This window comes from Melozone crissalis, unplaced genomic scaffold (assembly GCF_028551555.1).
Source record: "Melozone crissalis strain CALT ecotype California unplaced genomic scaffold, PUWL_Pcris_2 ptg000013l_1, whole genome shotgun sequence".
In the NCBI taxonomy this organism is placed as follows: domain Eukaryota; kingdom Metazoa; phylum Chordata; class Aves; order Passeriformes; family Passerellidae; genus Melozone; species Melozone crissalis.
Genome location: NW_026535791.1, coordinates 31223514 through 31248851, shown reverse-complemented (window position 1 = coordinate 31248851; position 25338 = coordinate 31223514).

The window sequence follows — 25338 nt, the reverse complement described above, 5'->3', positions numbered from 1 at the left end:
AGAACTAGAGCCATTTTATCTAAAGTCCAAATTCAAGTTATTTTACTAGAGCAGAAAAATACTGGGATAGAAAACACTCAATTTCTTAAATGCATGAAGCTGTCTGTCAGTAGTCAGCTTTTTTCAGCTACTTTTTTTTTTAAACTTATTTATCAGTGAAATCTACTTTAGTATTTCATTCACCCGTTTCTCTTTCTTTTATATATGCATATCATTTGTTATTGCTGAACATCTTACCTACGTGTCTGCAAACCTTTTTTCTATAGAATCTTATGGGGTAATAGTGATGAGATTTCACAATTATGTCAGTAAAAGCAAATGATAAAATAAAAATATTTTTGAGATCTCTATTTTTTAACAGCATAAATGGATAGATGAAACCAAAAATATTGCTGGGAGGGGAGAATACAGAAAACCACATGAAAAATTAGTGTCATAGATGTTATTGCTCTAAGGAATACCTATCTAGAAGAGTGGGAAAATGAAAAGATATTGAAATGTTTAACTTGTATAAGCAAAAAAAAAGGTAAGTTATTGCCATTTGTATCCTGGGGATTTGGTTCAGGAAATCAAAGACCTACTTCAGAAGTTTCCAGAATTCCCTTAAAAATTAACAATATCTTTAACAATATCAAAAGGTAAAAAAATATAGTGGTAATATTTGTTCCCCTGAGGCTCCTTTGTGCCAAGCTTTTGGTACAAATATTTGATATTTCATCACTAGAAAAAAAAAACAAAAACAACCAACCAAAAACTGGGCAGGCTTACGAAACAAAATCTAAGTTTGAAATTCAACTGATAATTTTAAGGAGAACATACTTTTGATTTTGAAATATTTAAGTGTTATCTTCTTAATGAAAACGTTATCTTGATTACAACTATATGTAAAAATTTCCTATGTTTTGACATGTCTTTTAAAAAATATTTTCAATGGTAGCTGAGAGTTCAATGTTTCAATGCATCATTAAATAGCCATACATTTTGTATGTAGTTTATTTCTACCATTAAATTACTGTGTCTATTTCAGTGATTTTCTTTGCCTTTGTGACTTGGGCCTGAAATAAATCCCTAAACCCTAAGACTTACAATATTCAACATTCAAGTAAATTTTACTTTTTATAGATATAAGTGGCTCACCAAAGTGATTTATTCCATAGTAACACAACAAATCATGATCAATTAAGTGATCAAACTCAATTTTTAGAATTTTCATGAACATATTTGCTTTATGCTTTTAACTTTTTCCCTCCTTGTAGAGCACTCATCAAAATATGTGCATAATGTACTTTAAGTACTTTAGAAAATGTAGTATCAAGAAGTATAAATATTAATATGTTATCACCAACAGATGATGAAAGCTTCAAGAAATTATAAATAAAATCCAGATCATACTTGATTTTAAAAATCTTAAGTTTTAAAAATCTTAAGCAAGTCTTGTTAAAGTAATTTAAGTCAGGGCTTCTAAATATGAGGCATCATATATTGTGAGAAAGTGAAGCAATGGGATAGGTGATATGAAAAGTAACCACAAGGTAAGTGGAAGAAGCAAAAAAAAGAAAAAAATCTACCAGTAATCTGAAGTTCTCTTCTATAATTTTCATTCATGTCAGCTCCACATAATTCACAAGAGACTGCAGGAAGACTGTTGGGTTTTTTTTTAATTCCTCCTCCTGGCTTCAAAAATTATGTAAGGAGAGTGGAAGTTTCCCTCTTTTCTCATTGTCTGTGCTGCAAACTCTCATCTATCTGCACAGTAGCTGTCAGTGAAGGTTCTGGGTGACTTACACTGCATCTTGCTTCTTAACAACAGTATATAATGAAAGGCACAGCAACACAGAGAGGCTGAAACACTACATGGTTTACAGGACATTTAGAAGATGGAAAAAAAGAGATGGGAAAACAATTAAGAAAGGAAGATGCAATCATTGTGAGAAAATTGTATTTATAGAACAAAGACAGGTAATAAATAACATGGGAAATAAATAGAAATATAAAAAGAAGGACAACAAAAAAATCAAAAAAAGCAAGTCAGTTTGGATTGGGAAAGGGAATGAAAAGCTGCAAGAACATGGGAATAGGGAATATTGTCTGTTACACAGTAATGAGACTCAGGATTCCTGTGTTTCCTCCTTAGCCACTTTTATTTTTTTATTGGCTGCAAAGCAAACTTTGAGAAATTACTTTTTCTCCTTTTTTTTTGCAAGGACTGTCTCTGGACAAACATAATATTCTTGTTTTCCTGACTGCCATGTGACACCATAGGCATCACACAGCTCTTTCAGACATGTTCTGCTGTGATGAAAAAATTATGCTTTGTGAGAGGGAATATTGTTGAAAGACATGCTATGACTATCCTTAAGCCCTTGTTTCACAGCAAGAATGGTTGAGATTGCAAAGCACTCCTGCAGGTTTTCTTGCCCACACAAACCTACTTGCCCCTCTTGCCACCCCAATTGCTCAAGCACAATCAGCTAGATCTGGCTGCCCATGATGTTTTCCAAGCTGGTACTGAGTATCTCCAAGGATGGAGAATTTGCAACTTCTCTGGATGGCTTGACCTGGTGTTTGATCACCCCCACAGTAAGAAATTGTAATCTTGTATTCAGGTGGATTTTCAGATGTTTTAGTTTGAAACTCCTGTTGCTGGACACTGCAGAGAATGATCTGATTTCCTTGGTTTTGTTTGCACTGACCTGGTTGTGCCTGAGATAGGATAAATTTTCTTCCTGGTAGCTGGTGAACTGCAGCATTTTAGATTTAGTACAAGATTAATGTTGGCACACATTGAAAACTGATGTTTTAGTTATGGCTTACCCTCAGTCAAGGTTTTCTGAGTTTTTCATGCTCTGACAGCGAGGAGATGCACAAGAAGCCAGGAGAGAGCATGGCCAGGACAGCTGACACACAGCAGCAAAAGGGATATATCATACCACAAAAATCAGTATATAAACTAGAGAGAATTGTTTGGGATCAATAAATTGTTTCTCAGGGACAGGCTGGGCATTGATCAGTAAGTGCTAAACAGTTTTGTTGTGGATCACTTGTTTTGATTATGTTTTATTCCTCTCTTTCTCTCTCTTTTTCATTATGATTGCTATTGTTGATATCATTATATTTTCCTTTATTTCACTTATTTAACTATTCTTATCTCAGCACATAGATTTTATCTTTTTTCACAATTCTACTACCAGTCCCACTGGAGTGGGGGGTGTGCAATGATAATTTTTTTGTTTGGTTTGAGTTTGGGGGTTTTTTTTGTCTACTTTGTTTGAGAAGCAGGCTTATTCAGAGACTAATTGTTGGCCTTCCAGGTTTTAAATCCCAAAGATAAAACCTGAAATTCTCTTAAAAAGTTTGCAGCTGGGATTCCTGGAGATAGTACACTCCTGAAGTTTACATTGCAACTGAAAAGAAGCATAGCATAAAGGGAAGTGAGTAATGAAAATGAACAAAAATTTTATAATTCTTGCTACATATATAGTTTTCTGGATCTGTGATTTGAATGTAACTAAGTTTGCCACTAATAGTGAGTTAGGAAGAGCTGTGGGAGTCCCTAGAGGGTAGAGAGACCTTACAGAGAGATCTGAGTAGACTGAAGGGCTGGGCAACAACCAACCATATGGAGGCCTAATCCTGATTATAGATACAAACTGGGCAGCAATAGGCTGAAGGAAAAAAAACCCAGAAAGAGATCTGGACTTTCTGGTCATCAGAAAGTTGAATATGAGTCAGCAGTGTGCCTTGGCAGCCAAAAGGACTAACCCTGCCCTGGGGTGCATCAGGGACAGCATTACAGCCAGGCAAGGGAGGGGATTGTCCCACTCTGCTCCGCTCTGGTGTGGCCTCAGCTTGAGTACTGTGTGTAGCTACAGGCACCTCAATATAACAGGAAAGTCCAGAGTGTGTTCAGAGGAGGGAGACCTGGATATGAAAGGTCTCAAAGGCAGCACTGAGGAGGAGTGACTGAGGTAACTTGGCATGCCCACCTTAGAAAAAAGATGGTTGATGAAATGTGACCTCATCACAGTCTTCAACTTGGTAAAGGGGGACATTGGACGAGAAGATGTTCATCTCCTCTCTCTGGTGATCAGCAACAGGATAGAAAGAAATTGCATGGGGAAGTTCAGATTGGACATAAGGAGAAGGTTCCTCACTTATAGGGTTGTCAGTCACTGGAACAGGCTTCCCAGGGAAGGGGTCACAGCACCAAACCTGTCAGAGCTCAAGGAGCATCTGGATGGTGCTCTTAATCATTCCTTGACCCGTACAAAAAACACCTTGGAAATCGTATGGTCTAAGCTCATCTAAAAATCTTTCCAGAGCATTACATTTCAAGACCGAGATTCTGCATAGAATTGAAAACTAGCATGGAGAAACAATCATTACTGTACAGTAATACAGGCAGTATTTAGAAATGTACACTACTCTACTTCATTGCACAACTAGGTAAAAAGTATAGAGGGAGCTGTGCTAATGTCCTTTGGCTGTTGTGAATGAATGATTTATTAGAGGATTATGCCTATGAGAGTGAGAGTCAGAAAGATTACATGTGTCACATATCTCATGTTATATTTGTACTTAATCTGCCTCATCCTACTGCATAATTTATAACCGAAAACTTAACCAGTGAATAATGTTGTAAAGGGTTGCAGTAAAATAAAATTTAAGCTGTCAAAATTTGTTATCAAATTAGTGTAGGAATAGGGAAATAAATCACATAATGTGTAATTCATTAACTCAATGACAATTCAAGTGAGTGAAAATGTCCATTCAATCATATCTGTGGCATCACACTAAAAATGAACCAGAAAACCTCAAACCAAACCCAAAAAAGCTTAAAATCTGAACTAGCTAAAAGTTCATAGGCGCAGCTTTCTGATACTGAAATGCAATTAGAGCTTTTATTTTACAGAAAAGGGAAACTACATGAGTAATTGTAAATCAAGTTGGTACTTAACACTGTTTTCAGCTGTCTGTCTGAAGATTAATATATATTGCATTTGAGACTCATGAACTCTAATTTATACTTTTCAAATCTTTCAGTATAATAATCACAAGAGTAATTTATAATCAGCTATATCATTATTCCACTAAATGAGATATTGAAAGTCAGCATCTGTATGAGTCTCATTCACCCAACTTCAGTTTTTTAATGTTTCTGAATACCAACAATAAGAGAATTTAAATTAAAGATAGTGCATGAACAGATGTTTTTAGACCAATTTTATCACAAGCGAGAACACCCAACGACACACCTCACCTACCAAAATTTGCTAGTGCAAATTTGAGAATAAACATTGTGAAGTCTGAAAAAACAAAATTTCAAAAAGAAGGTTTAGAAAAAGCAAGTTTCCACTTTAGGTTATAGAATAGTATTCAGTTTTGTGTGACTACCCATTCTTGCTCCCTTTTTGTGAGTGCGGGTAAAAGACATGAATGATAAAGTTATAAAGAGTTTTATAAAACAAGTTAACAAATCAAAATATGTGATATTTGCTCTAAACAAGTATCATGACATTTTTCTCTATGAGAAAAATATAAAAGAATGGGCTCTTTTTATCAATACTCTATAGTATATACTTTCAAGGTCTTTATTTTAATAGGTGGAGAGAATTAGGATTTTCAGTAGTATGATTGCTAATTTATGTAGGTTTACTTCTAAGGGTAAATTATACTTTTGAATGGTAAAGTTTTCTCTATTCACTGTAAAAGCGCATTCAAACAAATAGTTTAAATGTAGATTTTTATTTGATGAAATTTTGTCATATGTTGTCAATCTTAATTTCTACTGATAATTGTAATTTCTCCCGGTATTTCTTCACAAACTCAGTCAAATTTTCAAAATTATTTCAGCTCTGCCTTTCCTTTATTTATTTTATCTCTTGTGAATTTAACTGCCACACCATTGCTGAGTAATGTAGTATCACTTCCATCTAGTATACTTCTTCCTTTGGGGCATATTTTGATTTTGTTTCAATTGATACTTAAATTGTTCTTAATGTTTTTTCTTTCCCCTTCTAAAATTTTAACTTGATTAAATGGTTAGAGAGCAATAACCACCACAAATCAGCAACATATATATATTTCAACTCAAAAGCACTGCTCATTGACTATTATTGTAACTCAAAGTAGATGGCATCTAAACATCTACTGTCAAATACAGCCTTCACCTGTCAAATCATAAAGGAATTTCTGAACATATTTTCTGATTCCTTATTTAATCTTTAAGACAAAAATATCACTAGCTGATTGTCTTTCCACCTACACTTGCCAAGAAATAAAATTTATAATTTTCCAGCCAAATGGAGCAATTTTTCATTGCTTCATAAAAAATTTTTCTTCTCATGCTATTTTTTTCTGAAAGAAGTATGACAGTTAGGATCTTATTGATTTTCTTCCTCAATGCCATGTACATAAAAGGGAAAGGACCAGCACAAAGAAAGAAGAAAGTTTCTGTTTTGCACACTGCCTTTTTTTTTTTTTGAGTCAAAAAATTTGGCCTGCATCCATCACAATTCATTAATTCATCTGTTTATTATTTATTTGCTGGTTGATTTATTTAGCTCTGGTGTCACCCTAGTACATCTGCCTTATCTTTTGTTTTCTTTCAGTGTCTAAAGTGGTAACAAAAGAGGTACAAAACCCTGGTGGCCTTGGATCTGTTTTGCTTATGGATAACATCCCATGAGTCAGATTGGAATTGTCTTAAAAAGTATCCAAAATCAGAACAAAAAATATTAAACCGTTTTCATGAGCTGTGATATAGCAACCAAGCTTGTGCTTTTTTTACGTAGCAATAACAGTACAGTATCTCCTTCCATTTTGTTGCTTGGTTTTTTTCATTTTCAAAATATATAGTTTGTCATATTCTGTATAGGTATTTTTTAGTGTATATTTGCTACTTGTGTCTTCTTCATACTTGCCTGTTGTTATTCAGCATTTAACAAGAATATCTTTCACATTTTTTCTTGGTTGTATTGAGGTTTATTTAAACTATTTTCAGCATCACTTGTCTCCAACATCTCTCTCTGGATAGAGAACAAAACAAGGTGTCTGTTTTAATATACAGACTTTTTTTCCTTGTTCATATTGAACATCAGCAGGAACTTCTACACATTGTTAGACAACACCTGCTGTGTGTATTCTGAAGTACATGACATTTTGTTCTAACAGAAGTGGAATTAACTTTTTCAAATTAACATTTGGATCCTGACATGTTATAGCTACAGAGAGACACTATCTCCACAGAGAAACAGAGATACCACAGAGAGCCATTATCTCAGTTCAATTCTTTCTGGATATCGCAGCTTAATTTATCTGCCCTTCTTCTCCCTCACCAACAACACTTTTTTGTTTTGTTTACATGTTTTTGGTTTTTTTTCCTATTAGAGACAGTATTTTTAAAACTTATAACATTGGTTTCAGAGTGACCTTAAATAACATATTCTAGAGGAATATGTTTTGCGGAAGGCCAATTTTTCTGCTTGTCTTTCACCATTCAGCTATGATGTCAAATGAGCCTGGAGGTGTGTTAATTTGTCAGGTTTTCTAACTAAAAACTGCTCTGGATTTTGTTGACACAATGCAGTGTTGCCCAAGGGGCTTTCAACGAGCCCTTCATGTACACTGGACATTTTTGAATGTGTCTGTCAGCTAGTCCTTCATGCATGAAACTGAAAGTTGCTAAAGTTAATAAGGTAATACATATTTTAATTAGCATATTAGAAGAATAAATTCTATAAAAATATTAAAAATATAATTTATTCTTTAAACCTTATATTCATATTTTAATACACACATTTCACTTGACAGATTCAATTCTGACATTAGTCAGTATTCTACCCCACGTCCCATTTGCATCTATGATCCTCAAAAAATGATTTGTATTTAAATATTCAACTTAGATTTGCAAATCAATTATTATAAGTTTATATTCTTCTATTTTTCCTGTTAAAATGAGAAAGAAGAACACCAATTAAACAAGAGTAATAACACAGAATTTGAATTATCAATTAGACCTTAAATTTAGACAGAGACGAAACACTTCTATATCGATAATTTCACTGATTTGAGTTCAGACTTCTGAGTTATGTTAGATGAAATTATATTAGTCTCAATTTGTAATGACAACTGTCAGGTTTTAATCTTTTGTATGATCACATAATGCAGAAACAGGTTAAATTTGTTTTTTTTTTATTCTTGAAGTTAGTATTAAGCTTCAGCTGCAGTTATATTTTAACTCCACTTTATTAAATTACTTGAACTTTATGTAATTCAGTTGTCCTTACAAAAGCAACCTAGTACACTTTATTCAGATATATTTTTAGATTACAAGAATACAGAATAAGATTATTTTCATTTATTTTATAGTTCACTTTCTTGAATTGAACTTCCAATTTGCATTTTAGATTTATTAAACTGAAAAAGAGATATCTGAATATCATTGAAAAGAAAGACTGAAAGACAAGCCCAAACCAAATAAAAAAAAAAAAACCACAAACTATTCAGAACAATCTAACTTCATAAAATACTATTACAGAAACTTATACAGGATCAGACAATCATCTCTGAAGATATTAACCCATCTTCTCATGGCAATTACAATTGAAAATATTCTGAGATCTATGGGAAGTAATTTGACTCCAGATGAAGCATTTTAAATCTTCCTCTAGAGAGTTTCTAAGAAAAATGGGATTTTCTCAGGGAAGTGTGGGGTTAGTGAGTCTATCAAAGTCTTTTCCTCGGAAGAAATTAATGCACTTTTAATCACTGATTGGAACATCAGACCACTTAGAAAATTAGACTCCATTCCACATCTCATTGTTATTAAATTTGTTAAACAAAATAATAATAATGATCCCCTACCACATTTAATTGTGCATATCTTAGGTATTGTTGCTACAAGTTGTAGATATTACTTTTGATCAATTTATTTATTCTCTTTAATTTTTGGTCTAAACAAGCTTAAATTCTTTGTGGGGCTAAAGACAAAGCCAGCTCACCAAGGTAAATACACACCCAACATCTAGGATTAATTAATTTTCACAAGATGAGTTTTGCCACATGACAACTCTTAGAGGAATCCCTGAAGCTGTGAAGTGCCCAGGGTTTAGACAGATAACATCAGTTCAAATTAATCCCAGCCTGACAGGTTTTTGTTAGGGACCAGTGAACACAAGCTAAAGGTTTAATTCCAGGATGTATAGCTCATTATAATTCATGTCTGTCTAAATAAAATCAGAGAAATGTTTTATTAATATCTAAATATGAAAAGGTATTTTAACTTAGGGAAGTGAGAGAAAAAAACCAATAACTTGAATGGAGCAAAAATGTATATTTTTTCAAATTAAGAAAAATTTTGAGTGGTTTTGTTTGTCTTTAATATGTAAATTTTTTTATACTTTAAAAGTTTTATAGTTATCAGATTCACCTAGCAGTTATTTTTAAACATGACAAACACTCTAAATATCTTAGGAGTATGTGGTTATATAAGTATTTAAATTGCATCAAGCATATTTTTTTTTAAATCTCTTGTTAAGTTATTATTTTATATACGGGCAACTATAATTTATAAACACATATATAAGTAGGAATGAAAACCACTTTCACATACTTTCAAGAAATTTATAGGTTTAGAAATCAGATTTAAGGGGTTGCCACTGTAGCAAATTTTAATAGATTTTGGATTTTTATTTTTTCCCCAATTTTTACAAACTTTGACATAAGGATTATGGAGATTTTCTTATAAATGTATTTTTAAAAACTTAAACAATACAACCAATAAGGTAAGGAGGTAACAAAAAAAAAAAGCCAGATTCATTACAAAACATACATTAAGTAGTAATTTAGTTTATTTAACGCCTTTCAGTCTTTTGGGATTTAAATTTTTTATCTTTTGATGTGTGAGAAAACCAATTAGCCCCCAGGATTATTTTATTAATGAAAAAAATTAAAATATATTTCCTTTTTTTGTGATTTCTTGTTATCCCTATACTAGTATTGTGAATGAGCATTTCAAGGTCGCTTCACCAGCAAAGGTATAAGGAATAAAATGTTTGCTATAAAAGTGACAGCACAACAAAATTCCTTTGCAAAGTTCATTTTACTACTTACCAGATGGTTAAAGTACAATGAGGAAAAGCAAATTCCAGAATCAGTCAATCCAAATGAAAACAAAGCATAAACTATCTATATATAGTCTAGGAGGGCAGGGAGACAAAAGCATAGGAAAGGTAAGGATAAAATAAACATGGCCTAAAGCCCAACAGCACTTAACTTCTCTGAATTTAAACTCAACAGCATTTAACTTAACTCTTAACTTAAGCTAAACAAAGGACTAATACAGAATTTACCACAAGAGTAACTTACTTATAGGCCTAACTTACAAATCCAAATCAGTTAAGAACCTAGGATGTAGTAAAACCCTCAGGTTTAGCCACAACCCCATGGAGAATCTAAATAATAGAATGCTCACACAGCGGCAAAGAAGTTTCCTGACTCCAGGGACATCCGCCTTGTACCCTATCCCTATAGCCATGTAAGGCAATATCTTGTTAACCCTACTATTGGTCACTTATGGTCACTCTAACACCTTTGCCATTGGTCAGGATTGGATCCAGGCCAAGGCTATAAAAGTAGCATACTGTACCCCTACTAACTCGGAAGAAGAAGAGCTGAGACCCTTCACGAACCCTCCAATAAAGCCATACACGTTGAACAGCCGGTGTCTTTTGCTTCTCCTCTCTCTACTGTCTCCTGGAGCCTTAGGCCAAGGGAAAAAGCTACCTAGCTAGCAAAGCTGAAATCATAAGAGCTGCCTAATCACCAAGAGCTGAATATTCCCTGCTTGCTAGGGCTGTCCCGCGGCCTTGGTCTGAGAGCGAGCTGGCTTCTGGCACCCAGTCCCCTTGGGGACTGAGCTCTGGAGCTGTAATAGCTTGCCTAGGATAAGACCAATCAAGGCCCATTTACTAGGAGAGGAGCATTCCTAGTACACATGATACATCATCTTCACACTCACATGCACACAAAGAGTTTGTACAAAGTACCTGGGAAAATTCCCCTTGAATTCAGCGAAATATTTCAGATGCCCCTGCCTCTTCTCAACAGGCAAAGGAATGGAGGTGCCAGCCCAAGATCCATCGACATTCAGCATCCTCTGAGTAGAGCAGACATGGGACTTCTCTGGCTCTGAGAGGCCTCACTCACAGCTGGTCTCAGCTGCTGTGGGCCAGGAGAACTCAAGGGGTCTCATTTTGGAGCACTATTTATAGGGCTGCAAGAAAGTGGCTTATAGTCATAATAATTTTTCACTCTGGCTGCAACATATGTGGGTAAGTTTCTTTGAAAGTTTGATAACAAAAATACTATTCTACATGGATTGATATTCACACAAAAAAAATAAGTCTCCAAGGCTGTTCCTTGAAACAAATCAGGAGCTCATTAAACAACTCAAGCTCCTGGGAGCAGCCAGTACTTTTGATAAGCTCAAGAGGAGCTCAGTCCAGGCACTATTCATCAAGGCTGAGGCCTAATGAGCACCTCTTAAATGACATTGTTGCCTGGGAGGGGAGGGACGCACCACCAAAACTGGTCAGACATTTGCCTGGTGTTGTGGTCTGGAATGTCACAGACACGCTGCTGTACTAGAAGTTTCTAAGACAGTGAAGATAACTGTAGAGAAAGAGATAACAGCAAAGTTATTAGTCTAAAGCTTTTAAGTGGTAGAATCAAAGCATATGAGATACCGGTTCACAGTTTCTTCCAATACCAGAAGTCCAGCCGCCAAACAAAAGTCTGGGATCTAAAGAAAAAGATGGTATAATTTAGTGAAGAGAATAGCAGACCTCTTTCTGCTTTGCAAAGGACTTTGTTTATCCTGGGAATTTAAAAAAGCTTGAGGAGAAGATAGACTAATTGTTGGAGGAGAGATCTACTGTAGGTTTACCAACTAGAAAAGCTAAATGGTAGAACATAGAACAGAAAAAAGTCAGAAGATGAAAGAGTATTACAAGGAAAGTCTCACAGGTTATTGCCAAGCCTTTAGGTTTGCTTGAACATTTATGAACATAGTTTGAGTACAATGGATGAACAATATGTATGAATCACAGTTTAAAGCCATTCTCCCTTTCAATTCCTTCTTTCAATTGTAGATGGAGTAATTCCTTATCTTTCATCCCAGTGTCTAAGGCACAATCATCTTGAAGACGACAATTTTTGCTAAATTCTTGTCTCTTGGCAACTCTACTAAGAATGAACCAGGCAATAGAGAGGGAATATTAAACTTGCAGGTTGATAAAGATTGATACCTTTGACAATTACAATTCTGGACTTACACTTACCGAGATGTATTTAAAAGTCACAGAACAAAAGAAGTAATGACTTACAAGACAGCTGTCACAGGAACTTTCCCTTTTATTGAGCCATAGCATGATAAGAAGCACCTGTCTTAATAGATACTGTCTAGAATTTCTCTAATTCTGTGGCTGAATTTCTATAATGAATATCTAAAATACCACAGAGCAATAAGTCGAAAATTAAGAACCAGAAGTAACTGCTCTTCCAGAAGAATATTCTACCAGTTAAGCTACAGAGTCTGTTCCATGTTATTTGGCATATGATTTTAAACTATTTTCTTTTACTGCAGCTAATTTACTAGCATATCTCTACCTCTTTTGTTCCTTTTGCTCTTTTTTTCTGGGTAAAAACTATGTGCTGTCCCACAAAATTTACAGGATGTTCAGCCTAGAAATGCCAAATTCTGAGTCAGTGCTGTAAAGTTTTGGTTGGTATAGTCAGAATTTCCTTCAATATTCATGACATGCATAGAAAGAATTAAAATGTAAATGTATTTTGTAAAAAAAGTGGTGAGGCACAGGAGAAGGTTGCCCAGAGAAGCTGTGAATGTCACATCCTGAAAATGTTCAAAGTCATGCTGAGCAGGGCTTCGAGCAAGCTGATTTCATAGAAGGGGTTCCTGCCCACTGCAAAGGACACTGATAATAAACTTTAAAGTTCACTTGAAACACAAACCATTCTGTGGTGCCTTGATTCTGTGATTCTGTTGCCTGACTATGCCTTCCCTAATTAGCTCTCACAGATGAACCAAGATACCAGGAGATAGTCAATGTTCATAGCTTTTACTGAGGAATTTAATATTAGGGATAAACGGTGGAGGTTTCTTAGGGTCCAAAAAAAAAAAAAAAAGTAGTATATGGCAAGTTAGAAGACAGATGTTACTACAGAAAATGAAATGTCAAACACCTGTAACATCTAGAGGGAGGAAAAAATTGGAGAACATGAGGCCAGACAGGGAAATTGTAAAAATGCTCCACTGCTCATAAAATTAAGTAGCACATCAGTGAACAACAGGATTCATAAATGAGAGTGCTACATGTACCTAAGCTGGTCAATGAAGACTAAATTGAAAATCTGTGTATTACCCTGTGACTTCAGAGTAGACATATGGTAAACTTTAATAAGAAAAAGAAAATATTTTCATCAAGAAATGCTTTTACATTAATAAGAAAATTGTCATTTCACAATACTTCTGTGAACCTTTCCCATTAATATAGCACTTGCTGAACACACAGAGTGTTTCAACAAGTATTTCTTAGGCACCTTTATGAAAATCGTTCATGACTTTATTGAACAGCAAATTCTGACTGCATATTCACCTGTAATATTCAGAACTTAAGACCCAGATTCTATTGCATTTCACAATAAAATTCCAGAGAATAAAGAAAACAAATATATGTCTAACAAAAATCTGTTTCCCAGAAGTAAATCTGTATGGGCAGGTTTTTCACAGAATTTTCATTAAAGTCAGTCAGTAGTCCACCTCTGCAGAGAAGGAAAAAAACCATTAAAACATTCCAAAGAAAAGTACAGTACAAGTTGAGCCAAAATTTTAATCAGCTTGTCTATGGACTTTGGTGGAATTTATGAATAATTTTTGAGTAATATGTGAAATTTTGACTGTCACAATCTGCTTGTGAATATGTCAAGGTAATATACCAGTGCTGAAGTTGACTGAGATCTTACTTAACTCTTCTAAAAAAAAATAAATCACAACTTATTTATGATTTCATATATTGGTATTTTGGTTTGATTCATATAACCTAAGGTTGACAGAAATATTTTCCAATGACGTATCATTCTGTAATGCAGATTCAAGATCAGCTTGATTGAGCTTTCTTAGCTGAACTGTTCAGTTCATAGAAGTAACATATTTAGAGATTAAAAGCAGTGAGGAGTTATTCTTATTTCTCATGATAACATTTTTTTTTCACATATGCATACCCAGTACTTTATGGCCTCAAGAACAAAGCAGTCCTCAAAACATTAAAAAAACCCACCACAACATAAATAATCAAAACACAAAGCCCCCTTACAAGACCCTGGAAGATTCTGAACTTCCATTTCTTTTGGAAAATAAAAAGAGGAGTGAACTTTCCATGCCTGAGGTGAGCAGCTCTGGTGAGAGCATGATGTGCAGCACTCTTTTGTTGAACAGGAAGTCACTCTTGCCCACAGTACCCTAAACCCTTTCTTTGCTAACTGAGTCCACCACTTCCTTAGTTGATTTTGCACCCTTCTCCTCCTCCTGTTTTGTTCCTAGTTAAAATTCCTCTACTTTAACAGGTGACTCCTCAGTCCTCTAAGGCATGATAGTAAAACCCGATTCTCTTTTGTTGACATGAACACATGAACTTTACAAGGAGATGTTGACACACAGGATGAGCCTACTCCTCCTCAAGCCCTTTATCTGCAACATTAGGCTCAAGTGGGGAACCACCCTTGTTCCTTGTCCCCAGAGTCCCTATCCTGATATGTTCCAGGTCTTTCCTGGTATTATTGCTGGTGCCCATATGGAAGAATATCATTAAAGGCATTAAAGGCCAGATGAGTTTTGACAGCCTCCCCACTATGTCCTGGGTTCAAGCTTCTGGCAAGCAGCAAAATTTCTAGACAGCTGATCAGATCAGCAAATATGTACTGCATCTCCTTGAACAGGCACTCTCCCACTCTGTCACTCACCACTTCATTCTAGTGCTGCTGTGTGTCTGAAGCTCAGCTGGTTCAAATGCTGTGTTGGCCATACACTCTAGCCCCTCCTGCGAAATCAGGGCGCAGAACCTCATGTGTAGATACAAATTTGCGGCTGATGCTTATTGTGTTTCACTCTGGTAATGTTGATAGGGTTTTGTTCAGACATAATGATTGATCTAACTTAACTTTACTCAGACTTAGGAAACTATGTCTCACATATATACAGTGGCAGTTTATGCCTTTTACCTTTTGATTCCCCAATTCATCTCCACACTTGAGCATCTAATTAATAGAAGTACATTTTTTCTCAACATGTAGGTAAGTAATATAGTGCTCTCGTTTGCAAGCAAAACCAGTGGGAGAGTCCAAGTCAGAAAGACAATTTATTAGGGAAAGGGAAAAGAAAACCAAAATGCATGCAATAATACAAAAGAAAAACCACTGACAAAGTCAGAATACAACCTGACACCCTGTTGGTCAGGGTGTTGGCAGCAGTCCTCCTGGAGTGGCAGATGTTGTTCTGTTGGAGCAGTGATCCTGTAGAAAGGGTGTAGACTTCCTCTGAACATCCAGTGAAAAAGAAAGCCATTCCTCTGGGAATCCAGTGGAATGACTGCTACATCCCAAATCCCAGATTATATCCGGGTGGGGATACTTAGCTCCTCCCCCCTGGGCAGAGCATCTCCCAATGGGTTGTTATCATTCTGTGAGTCATGTGGTGGGTCCATTAACTGGAAATGGCTCCTAGAGAGAGTTGTCTCTGAGTTGTGTGGAAAGGCATTGATGGGCTCATTAACAGGAGGTAAGGAAGAAACAATGCCTCTCCTGGTTTCAGCAGCTCTTGAGGATGGGAATAAAATATATCTTAGTATTGTAACCTAGGACGTATAGAGAGAAAAACTTAACATCATGGTAAATAGCCACTAAATAAATGGAATTTAGAATAATCTGAGTTGGAAGAGGCCCATCAGGATCATCAGCTCCTATTCCTGATCCCAAGAATAACGCCATGTGCCTGGGAGCATTGTCCAAACACTTCTTGAACTGTGTCAGGCTTGTTGCTGTGACCACTTCCCTGGGGATTAGGATCCTGTTTCAGTGCCCAAACACTGTCTGGGTGAAGAAACTTTTCCTGATATCAAACCGAAACAGGATATTTAGACTTCATGATGTTTAACCTTAGAACTTGCCACCTGGACATCTGTGGCTTAATACATGGTATTAATTAGGCATGCCATTACATTAATTTTCAATCATCAGCAATATAATTTCTAATCAACTGTATCTTTGTAGTTAGTATAAATTGCAGAGATTAGGTAGCAGTGGACTACAGGGGTGACTTGTGTGGGAAGAGACAGTGAACTGTGAAATGACAGTCGCATCCCATTCCAGACAACTCAAACTGTTGTTAGTAGCCCATCATGCACCAAAACCTCAGAGCATCAGACAAGCTCACAGCATCCATGCTCAGATGTATTTCAGAAATAAATTTTAAACTGCTGGAGGCCGGAGATGCACTGCACATTTTTGGAGGTCCTGCTGGAGATACACTCAGGGATTTCTCCTTCAAAGCCAAAAAGGTCAGGTCTTCTTCTTTTTCTTCATTTATTCCCCTACCAAAGATTCAAAGTATATGATGCATTGGCTTGCTCAAAAATAGTTATCATGGTACTTAGCAAGATGCACAAATTTCTGAATTCAGTCCCATGTACCCTCTTAACCTAGCTGTTTCTCAGATAACACCTTTTTCTTACAGGTCATGAAGTACAAAGGGTGCTCAGAAAATTAAATTCCCCATGAGATTCTGTAATTCCTATTTGTTGCCTTATTTTCATTCACATATCTCAAGCATTTACTGTGATATTAAAAATGTTTGCAAAATCTACTCAAATGTATCATTAACATAAGTTGTAGTTGCAAAATTTTTAAGACAAAGTTACCTTCTAAGTGTCTGAGAACACAAAATATGGAAAGGTTTTTATTCATTGATTAATGAACATTTAATAATTTCACCTAATAATTTACACTACTAGTGAATCACTTAATAGTTTGTCTTTTTTTCTCCATTGTCTATTCTCAGTCTTTTTTTAAAAGAATTGTATTGCCAGACTGAAAAATTTTACTGTTAACAGGTGCAAATGTTCAAAAAGTTTCACAAATTTATGAAAAAAATAGTTCCCCCATCTCTCTGTACGTTCAGTTTTTATTTTTTTTTTACAACATTTTATACACTTTAGTGGTTCTTTCTTCTTTAGACCCTTTTGCAAAGGTAGGTGAGAACTTTCTCAGAAACATGTTTTCACAAGGAAATGTAAAGGGATTTAGAATTAAACATATTTTCAAAGGAAATTGTTTCAAAGGTAAAAGTTATTCTGTATTTGATTAAGCTACTTTAATCTATAAAGCAATACTGTTATCACAAACTCAGTCTGAGATTTTTTAGTGGGAGATTAAAGAAAGTTCCTTTGAAATTAGAATGGATACATGCTTTTCATGCTGAACATTTGATAAATTTGTGGATGTTAATTACATACTTGCTAAAGAATAAATTTGAAAAGTTTTCTACTTCTTGAATTTATCTGTCTGTATTTGGCTTTCTGCTTCCAATTTTGAAAAATGTTAGATTGGAGCTCAACCACCAGTTTCATAACTACCTTTAACCTCACGCATACTCTCTTCTTTCTATTTGTGGTTTTCTCCTCTCTTTTGAAAGGATTTTATTATGAAAGCACACAAGACTGTCAAAAAAAGGGTAGTATCCTAGATGTCCAATGGGAATTTTTTTTTATCTTATAATATCATCTTACATTTGAGAAAAATTGGGTTGTTTACCTGTCTATTAGCTTAGCTTTTTCAGCTTTTCTATTTCCATGCTTATGTAGTTTCCCATAAAATCAGGACTAGATGAAGAGAAAAAAAATCATATATTTATGTTTGTCATATCAAAGTGTTTTAGTAACTCAAGAGCTGGACTCACTAGAGCAAATCAAATACCAAAGTGAAGTGATTTCTACATTAAATACAGTTCAAGAATATACAAAGGCATTCATATACCTACAGAATATGAGCACAAGATATTATTGACAAAAAATCTTCTAAGGGAAACTCTGGATGTCCTCAGTTTGTAGGCTTTTCTTGATTTTTGTTTTTTACTCTAAGAGAAAAAAAAAAAGGACAAGACCCTGGCAACCCATCACACCTGCTGTCCTCCTAATCGTGCTTTTCATAAATGCTTATTCACTGATGAGTTCCTTCTGCTGTATTAGAACAGATACTGACCAATATTTATGATTAAATTCCTTCATCTCTGCTCTTTGTAGGATGTCTCAGATCTCTCTTCCATCAAACACTCTCAAAGGGTCAATGCTCCTCTCTCTTTGACAAATTTGACAAATTGAATTTGTTGTTAGTAGTGGATATGTCTCCAGAATATTCAAAGTCTACTTTTTCATAAATCCACTTTCTGGTTTTGCCCTGTGATAATAAGTTGTAATAGATCACATAGATAGTCAAAGGTTTTGGAGTACAAGTACTTTTTAGAGTTACCAATTCAGTGGTTTTGGGTCTATAGAGAGGTTTGAAAATCCGGCTTTCTGCTGTAGCAAGTACTGAACACACATTCCTGTTCTATTATATCGCATAAGAGGTTGCTACTACTGCTGCTATCACGAGCAGATGAACTGGAGGATGAAAGGAAGAGTGAAAACAGAAAGAAGCAGAGTGGTGGCAGCAGGTGTTGCTTCCCATTTTTCCATCAGTTTTCATTGGCAGCAAGAGGCTCCTTCCGGATGTTGCAGACACTGGCACTTGCTGCTTAGGCAGCTGCCCTCTATTTTTTGAGAAGAAAGAAATTAGCTGTGTGGAAAGGTCTGCTGAAATGTGGAATGAATCACTAATGCCATTTATTACTCTGTTTGCCAGGATAATATGCAGTTCTAAGTACAAAAAATAGCATGAGGAAGAAACATCTTGTATCATGTAAGGCAATTCAGAGATAAAAATCCACTGCAGAAATAAATCAGCTTCAAATCAAATAAGTTTGTGATAGAAATGGTGACAGACTTCAATTCTCATGTGGTCTCATTCTTGTTCTTTGACTACAGGCCTTTTTCATGGTTTGTGAAGCGTCTACTAGGACTCCATTATGAGGCTGAATATATAAACAAAAAGCACAGAGTAGTGACAGAATATTTTCTGAGTGCAAGAAAAAAATAATTATTCACAACACATGTTCTCTGTCTTTAGAATAGTTTTTAGTAGGAACATGTTTCTTAACTTTCTAATTAGTGAAAGATATTTAGATGCAATAAAAGAATAAAAGTTTTTGTAAAAAAAAATAAATTGAGAAGGGGATGTCAGCTATCACCTTTTCCAGTAAAGGATCATAAGTCAGAAAAATCTTGTAAATAGGATCTAGGGAGCCAATAGAGTTTTCAAGGAAACACTATATTCTTGCATCAAACTACATTGCAGAGCATTGCAAGCTATGCTGCCAAATGATTTACAGCATGAAATGTCAGTTAATAGTCTAAAGTTCAACAAATATAAAGATAAAATTATTTAAAAATGTGAAAGTGCTCTAACACATGTTTAAAATACTGGCACAATTTAGACTTTCTTTCTGTATTAAAAGGGTGTTAAATTGTATTAGTAACAAAAAAAAAAAGTTCTTTCCTAAAATTTGTGTCTTTTTAAAGCTATGTTTAGCTGTGTAGAATTTAACACATATAAATATAATAAATATGACTTAGCAGAATGAAAAATAATTATTGTGTTAAATCTTTACAAATATTTATTTGCATTATATTGATAAAACCCCAGAAAAATAGAGTTAGAAGTTGAAAGATCACAATTTTACCAGTTGAAATGTTTTAAAATAACTATAGTAATTGCTTGAAAATAACACTTGGAAGCATTATAAACTGTCAAAATATTGTTTTGAAGCAGTAAAATTAACTTAACAAATTACTGTTATGTAGCAAGCGGTCTCTACATTGAAAGAACCTTTGCATCCAGCACAGAACATCAAGTGCTGATACTGACAATAGCAGCAGAAAAGGCAAACTGAAGTGCTTTTATCTCAGACATGAGCACCAGCTGCCATAATGCAGAAATGAAAGTGACTGCACAGTCTGCAAGGGGATGTGTCATTTTGAAAGGTCTGCAAATGCCAATTTTACTGGAAAGTAAAGTGTGGAAATTTTTCCAATTTTCTCAGCCAATCAGACACTGGATTTACTCCCACATATGCGTACTGTAGTACATATACATACTGTATAATTCAGAAATTCTCTTGAAATCTATTTTATCAGAAGCAGACTAACATTTATGATACTTTTAAAGATCATTCCTGAAAATGGCTCCAATTTAAAGGATAACATAAATAAAGAAATCTTCAGAATAAAAAGAAAAATGCCTGGTACACATTCGTGTAAGAAAATTAAAAGCAAAAAAACTCCATTAGACACAGGGATTTTCTGAACTCTACTTTTACTACCTTTGTTCCTTAGTAGCAACACTTTCCCAATGAATCTGGGTGTTGTGGGTACAAGTGTGCCCAGCTGGACAAGCTTTTCTGAGCAGATTACCGATTAGCATGAAGAGCTCACCAGACCTGCTTTAACTAGGGATCTCAGTAGGAGATGATGCATAACACTGAGTCAGAATTAATCACTGACACCAGAAGAGGGGCAGTGCTGCCCAAAGTCTTTGCAAGCAGCAGAGAACTTAGCTTCCAAAACTGAACAGACAGACTTAGCTGATTCACAAGACAAGGGAGACTGGACTCTCATCTCTGTTCAAAGCAGAAGGAAGAATCTCCCTCCTGTTATGGATGTGCCCTCATGCAATAGATAGGATGCCCTGGAGCTGGAAGGAGAAGACAACACTTTAGGCAGTCAAGACCAAGAAAACAACAGTGTTAAAAAGTTGGTATGATCAACCACTCATGTTAGAATGAGTACCAGCAAAAATGTACAGAGGGTATTTGTGATTGGAGACTTGTCACTGAGAGGCCCATTTGCTATCTGGCCAACCTCTCCAAATGGGTTTGCTGCCTACTGGGGCCTGCAATAGCAATGCCACAAAGGTTACCAAGCCTGGTAAAGTCACAGGTCTTACGTCCACTCCTACTCCTTTGCATAGGGTCAAAGGATCTTCCATGAGAAGACTGCAAAATATTGAAAGGGACCTCATGTCCCTCAGAGAGAAGTTGAAGGGATCAGGATCACAGGTAGTGCTCTCTATCCTCCCATTTGGAGACTGGGACCCAGGAGGAAGGAGATGCATGGATCAGATGAATGACTAGAGTGGCTGGTGCTACAGTCAAGCTTTGGGGTGTTATGGTCTTGGATGCATCTTTGAGAGAGTAGCGATATTGACAGTGAATGGAGTGCACCCGACTGATGGGTGCTCTGGGAAGAAGCTGGCTGGACTTAAATCAGAAGTTTTTATTACTTTTGGCAGAAAAGAGGATGTAGTTCTGAGAGAAACAGTAACACTTTGAGAAGCAGGAGGGACATACCAGTAAAATGTCCCAAAGGAATTAGGGAAAGCTCCTCCCAAAAGGTGAAGAAGCCAATAGCCCAGCTTCAGTTTCTCTACACCACTGCACATGACAGGGAAAACATGCAAAAGGAGATGCACACTGTGATGCAGTCACAAAACTGTGGCTTAGTTGCTATCCTGGAAACATGATGGGATAAATCGCACAACTGAAACTCAAACAAGTAGAGTATTACCAATAAAATGAAAAAAAGAAAGGCATTGTTTGCTTAGTATGGCAAGTTGAGGGAACAGCAATTGATCCATACTGATTTTGAATTTTAACTTCTTATCTGAAATAAAACTCAATCTTTATGTTAAATCTTTCAGCTTAGTACATTTGCTACGTGTAGAAATAAGGTCAGAAAAGAGTAAAAACAGGAGGAAATGCTTCTGTATATATCTTTCCTCTAATTGCACAGGAATTACTTAATGCATTAATAGTGCTATCAGTCAGACTGTCACAAAAATTAAAGAAACAAACTGAAAAAGAGTGGACAAAAAATTGTTGTCTTGACACAGACTTGCCAGAAATTCAAAGAATGCAGCGGTATCTCAGTGTGAGCTATAGCTGCCTTGACTGTTTCTTTCCTGGATGTTGCTCACTAACTCATATTCAGCTTCTGAATTCCTTAGCCAAAGTCAAATAAAAGAAATGTCATAGTATTCTGCAATTTAAGAGAGATGCTTCAAGTCCTGCACATCAATATTTAAACAACAGAAGAGTTGCTTTAAAAAACTTGATTTATAATGCTACATCTTAGCTGCAAGGAAGGATAAAAAATTACTAGTAAGTCTAGAAATCAAGCAAAATAAAAAGAAAGGGTAATATTCAATAAAAAAATTAATAGGATTGAGTTCAGCAGATGTACCCTAAAGCTAAATTCAATGCAATATTTTACTATGGAAATATCAAGCTACATTCCTTGAGAATTACTGAGTAATTTAGAACTACTGCTACATAAGATTCTTGCCGGAATATCTTACAGACCCATGTAATAATGGTTGATTCTTAATGTAGAAATATTTTGAGAGTATATTTTGAACTTAATTTAAAAATGACCAAAGGATTGTTCAATTCATAGAAGTGATACAGCAGGCAGATTCAGTGCAGGCACAGGAAAGCCAGAGAGCCACAAGGGCCGAAAGTTCAAATATAAGTGTGTGTGATGTATCAGGGTCAGGGCATGGGAGTCCACCTACGATGTTAGTATCCCATTAGTATCCTAAGTGTCAGAAGTAGTAGCTTATGTGGCTGTGCATTCCTGTTGCTCTTGTTAATTGTGTTAGCCATCTGTCAACTGCTTTGACATGAAAGTGATTCAGGAATGACTAAAGTTTGTTTTTTCATCAGTCTGAATGAGTTTTGGTGTAGCAAGTTACCCACTGCAATCCTTCACATGATGCAGAAAAGTTCTTCTTTCTCCTGTTCAATTTTCACCTGAAATTTGATGTCCTGGTTTTCAGCAAGGGTAGAGTTAATTTCTCCTCAGTAGCTCTTCCAGTGCTGTGTTTTGGATTGTGATGAGAATGGTGTTCATAACACACTACTGTTTTGTTTCTTGATAGGTTTTGTTTATCCTAAACCAAAGATTATTTTTCTCCCTTCTTTTCTCATGCTCTGCCAGTGAGGAGCTATGCAAAAGGAACTGGAGGCATAATAGCTGGGACGGATCATCTGAATTAACCAGAGGGATATTCCATACCATAGAATGCCATGTTCTGTGTATAGGCTGGAGGAAATTACCCAGAACGGTGGCTAATCTGCTTTTTGGAAGGGGAGTCTGTCATTGGTCAGCAGGTGTTGAGCAATTGCATTGTGCATCCCTTGTTTGTCTCCTTTTTATTATCATTATTATTACCATTTACCTTTATTACTCTATTCTACTTTATTTTCACTTATTAGACTGTTCTTATCTCAATATACACACGCATTTTTATTCCCCATTCCACTGGGGTGGGCTGGGAAAAAAGGGATTGGGCAAGTGACCATGTGGCATTTCCTCTCCAGTTGAGCTTAAAACCACAGCAACTTATTACAGGGTTTCTCTTAAAAAAATAATTTTGCTCGACCATATGGCTCATATTTCAGAATGATTAAGTAAACCAGCAGTAAGTTATGGGTGCCACCTTATCTGGTTTATGATTTGGGTGAATTTTATCCTATTAGGATAAAAGATATCACAGCACACAAACAAGAAGCTTAAATTCAATGAAGTATAATATACTGGGACATGAAGAATAAAGAAGGTCAAGGTCTTGAAGTTAAGGCTTCAGGAGTATGCTTATAACTACTGGAGCAGTTACTTCCTTTGCCAACTGTCTGGACGTGAATTGTGTCACTGATCATGTAGTAAAATATGTTATGCGCTAACTTGTCTTTAAGAATGGTATTTTAAGCCAGACTAATCCTGGCTATGAAAAAATCCCAATATACTTCCCATGATTGTAGGAAAAATTTCCCACATAGCTAAGAAGTTTTCACTGGAATATGTGATCTTTTTGTCTCTGGAAATCCAATTCACCTGACCAGATATAGGTATAGACATGGAACGTTTTGAATTATTTTTCTAGACCTTTTTTAAACCAGTGGAAAAAGTACAGTCTTGTTTAGTCCATGAATTCTCTCATCTCAAGGCAAGCTAAAAGAACAGGTAAAAAATACTCGATTATGCCACTCACTATTAAAGAGGACCAGTTCCATCTGTAAATGTCCAGAATTAAGAAAGATGAATCCTACTTAGTTGCCTGCAGAGGATTGAGTCATGCCTTGATGTTTTCATGATGTCCATTAAAAAAGTCTGTCTGTTTTTTCTTCTATCCACTATTCACAGTAGCTGTATCATAGCTAACACCTAGAGGACTAGCTCTTGTATATTGGTCATGTGACATGCACATGTTCCTTCATAAAGATCCCTTTCTTGCAAAATTTAGGAATCAATTTAAGCATGTCTCCTTCAAACAAGGTAAATGCTCAACCATTGGAATGTGTCTCAGAGAAGTTTGTTGGTGGTTTTATAAGTTATAGTTTGTTCATTTAACTAACCTAGGAGAAAAAAAATCTGTCAGGCAAAATTAAAAAAAAAAAAGAAGCAAAAGAGCATTATGGGTTATCCAGAGATTAGGGAATTCCTCGAAGGATTTTAAGAAGGTATCTTAAATTTCATTTCAGCAATCTTTGGTTTATCCCTGAGATGTGTCACTGAGAACAGTTCCAGAAAGACAGAATTGTACTTCAGAATCCAATACTCAGCATGGCAGCACAGGTGGCATAGTGAATATGTTTAAATAGTTTTTTAAAGTCACACAGAGAAAATCTGAGCAGTGGCTTCCTACTTTGGAAACAAATTGAGTGTTCCATCCTGTGTCATTGGTTGTCCTGATTGCATATTAAAAACATTGTCTTTGCAAGAAACATTCATTTCTTTAGAAGTTCATGTACAGTTTTCTGCAAGGCTAGGATTTCTAACAATACCCAATTTCCAAAATAAAATTTATTTACTGGAAAATTCACAATTATTTCTAGGAATAGGAAAGCATTTTTTTAATGGATAAAAATGATAGTCATTTTTTATACGTACAATACATGGAACAAGGAATGTGAATACTTATTTTATCCTTGTGAACTTCACCTTTCTCCATTATAAGTTTATTATCTTCAGCCATTAAAGTGAATCCTTTAAAACAGATCTGTTAAAACATAAGTGGTTCACATGCAGACTAGAGCTGGCGATCATATTTTCT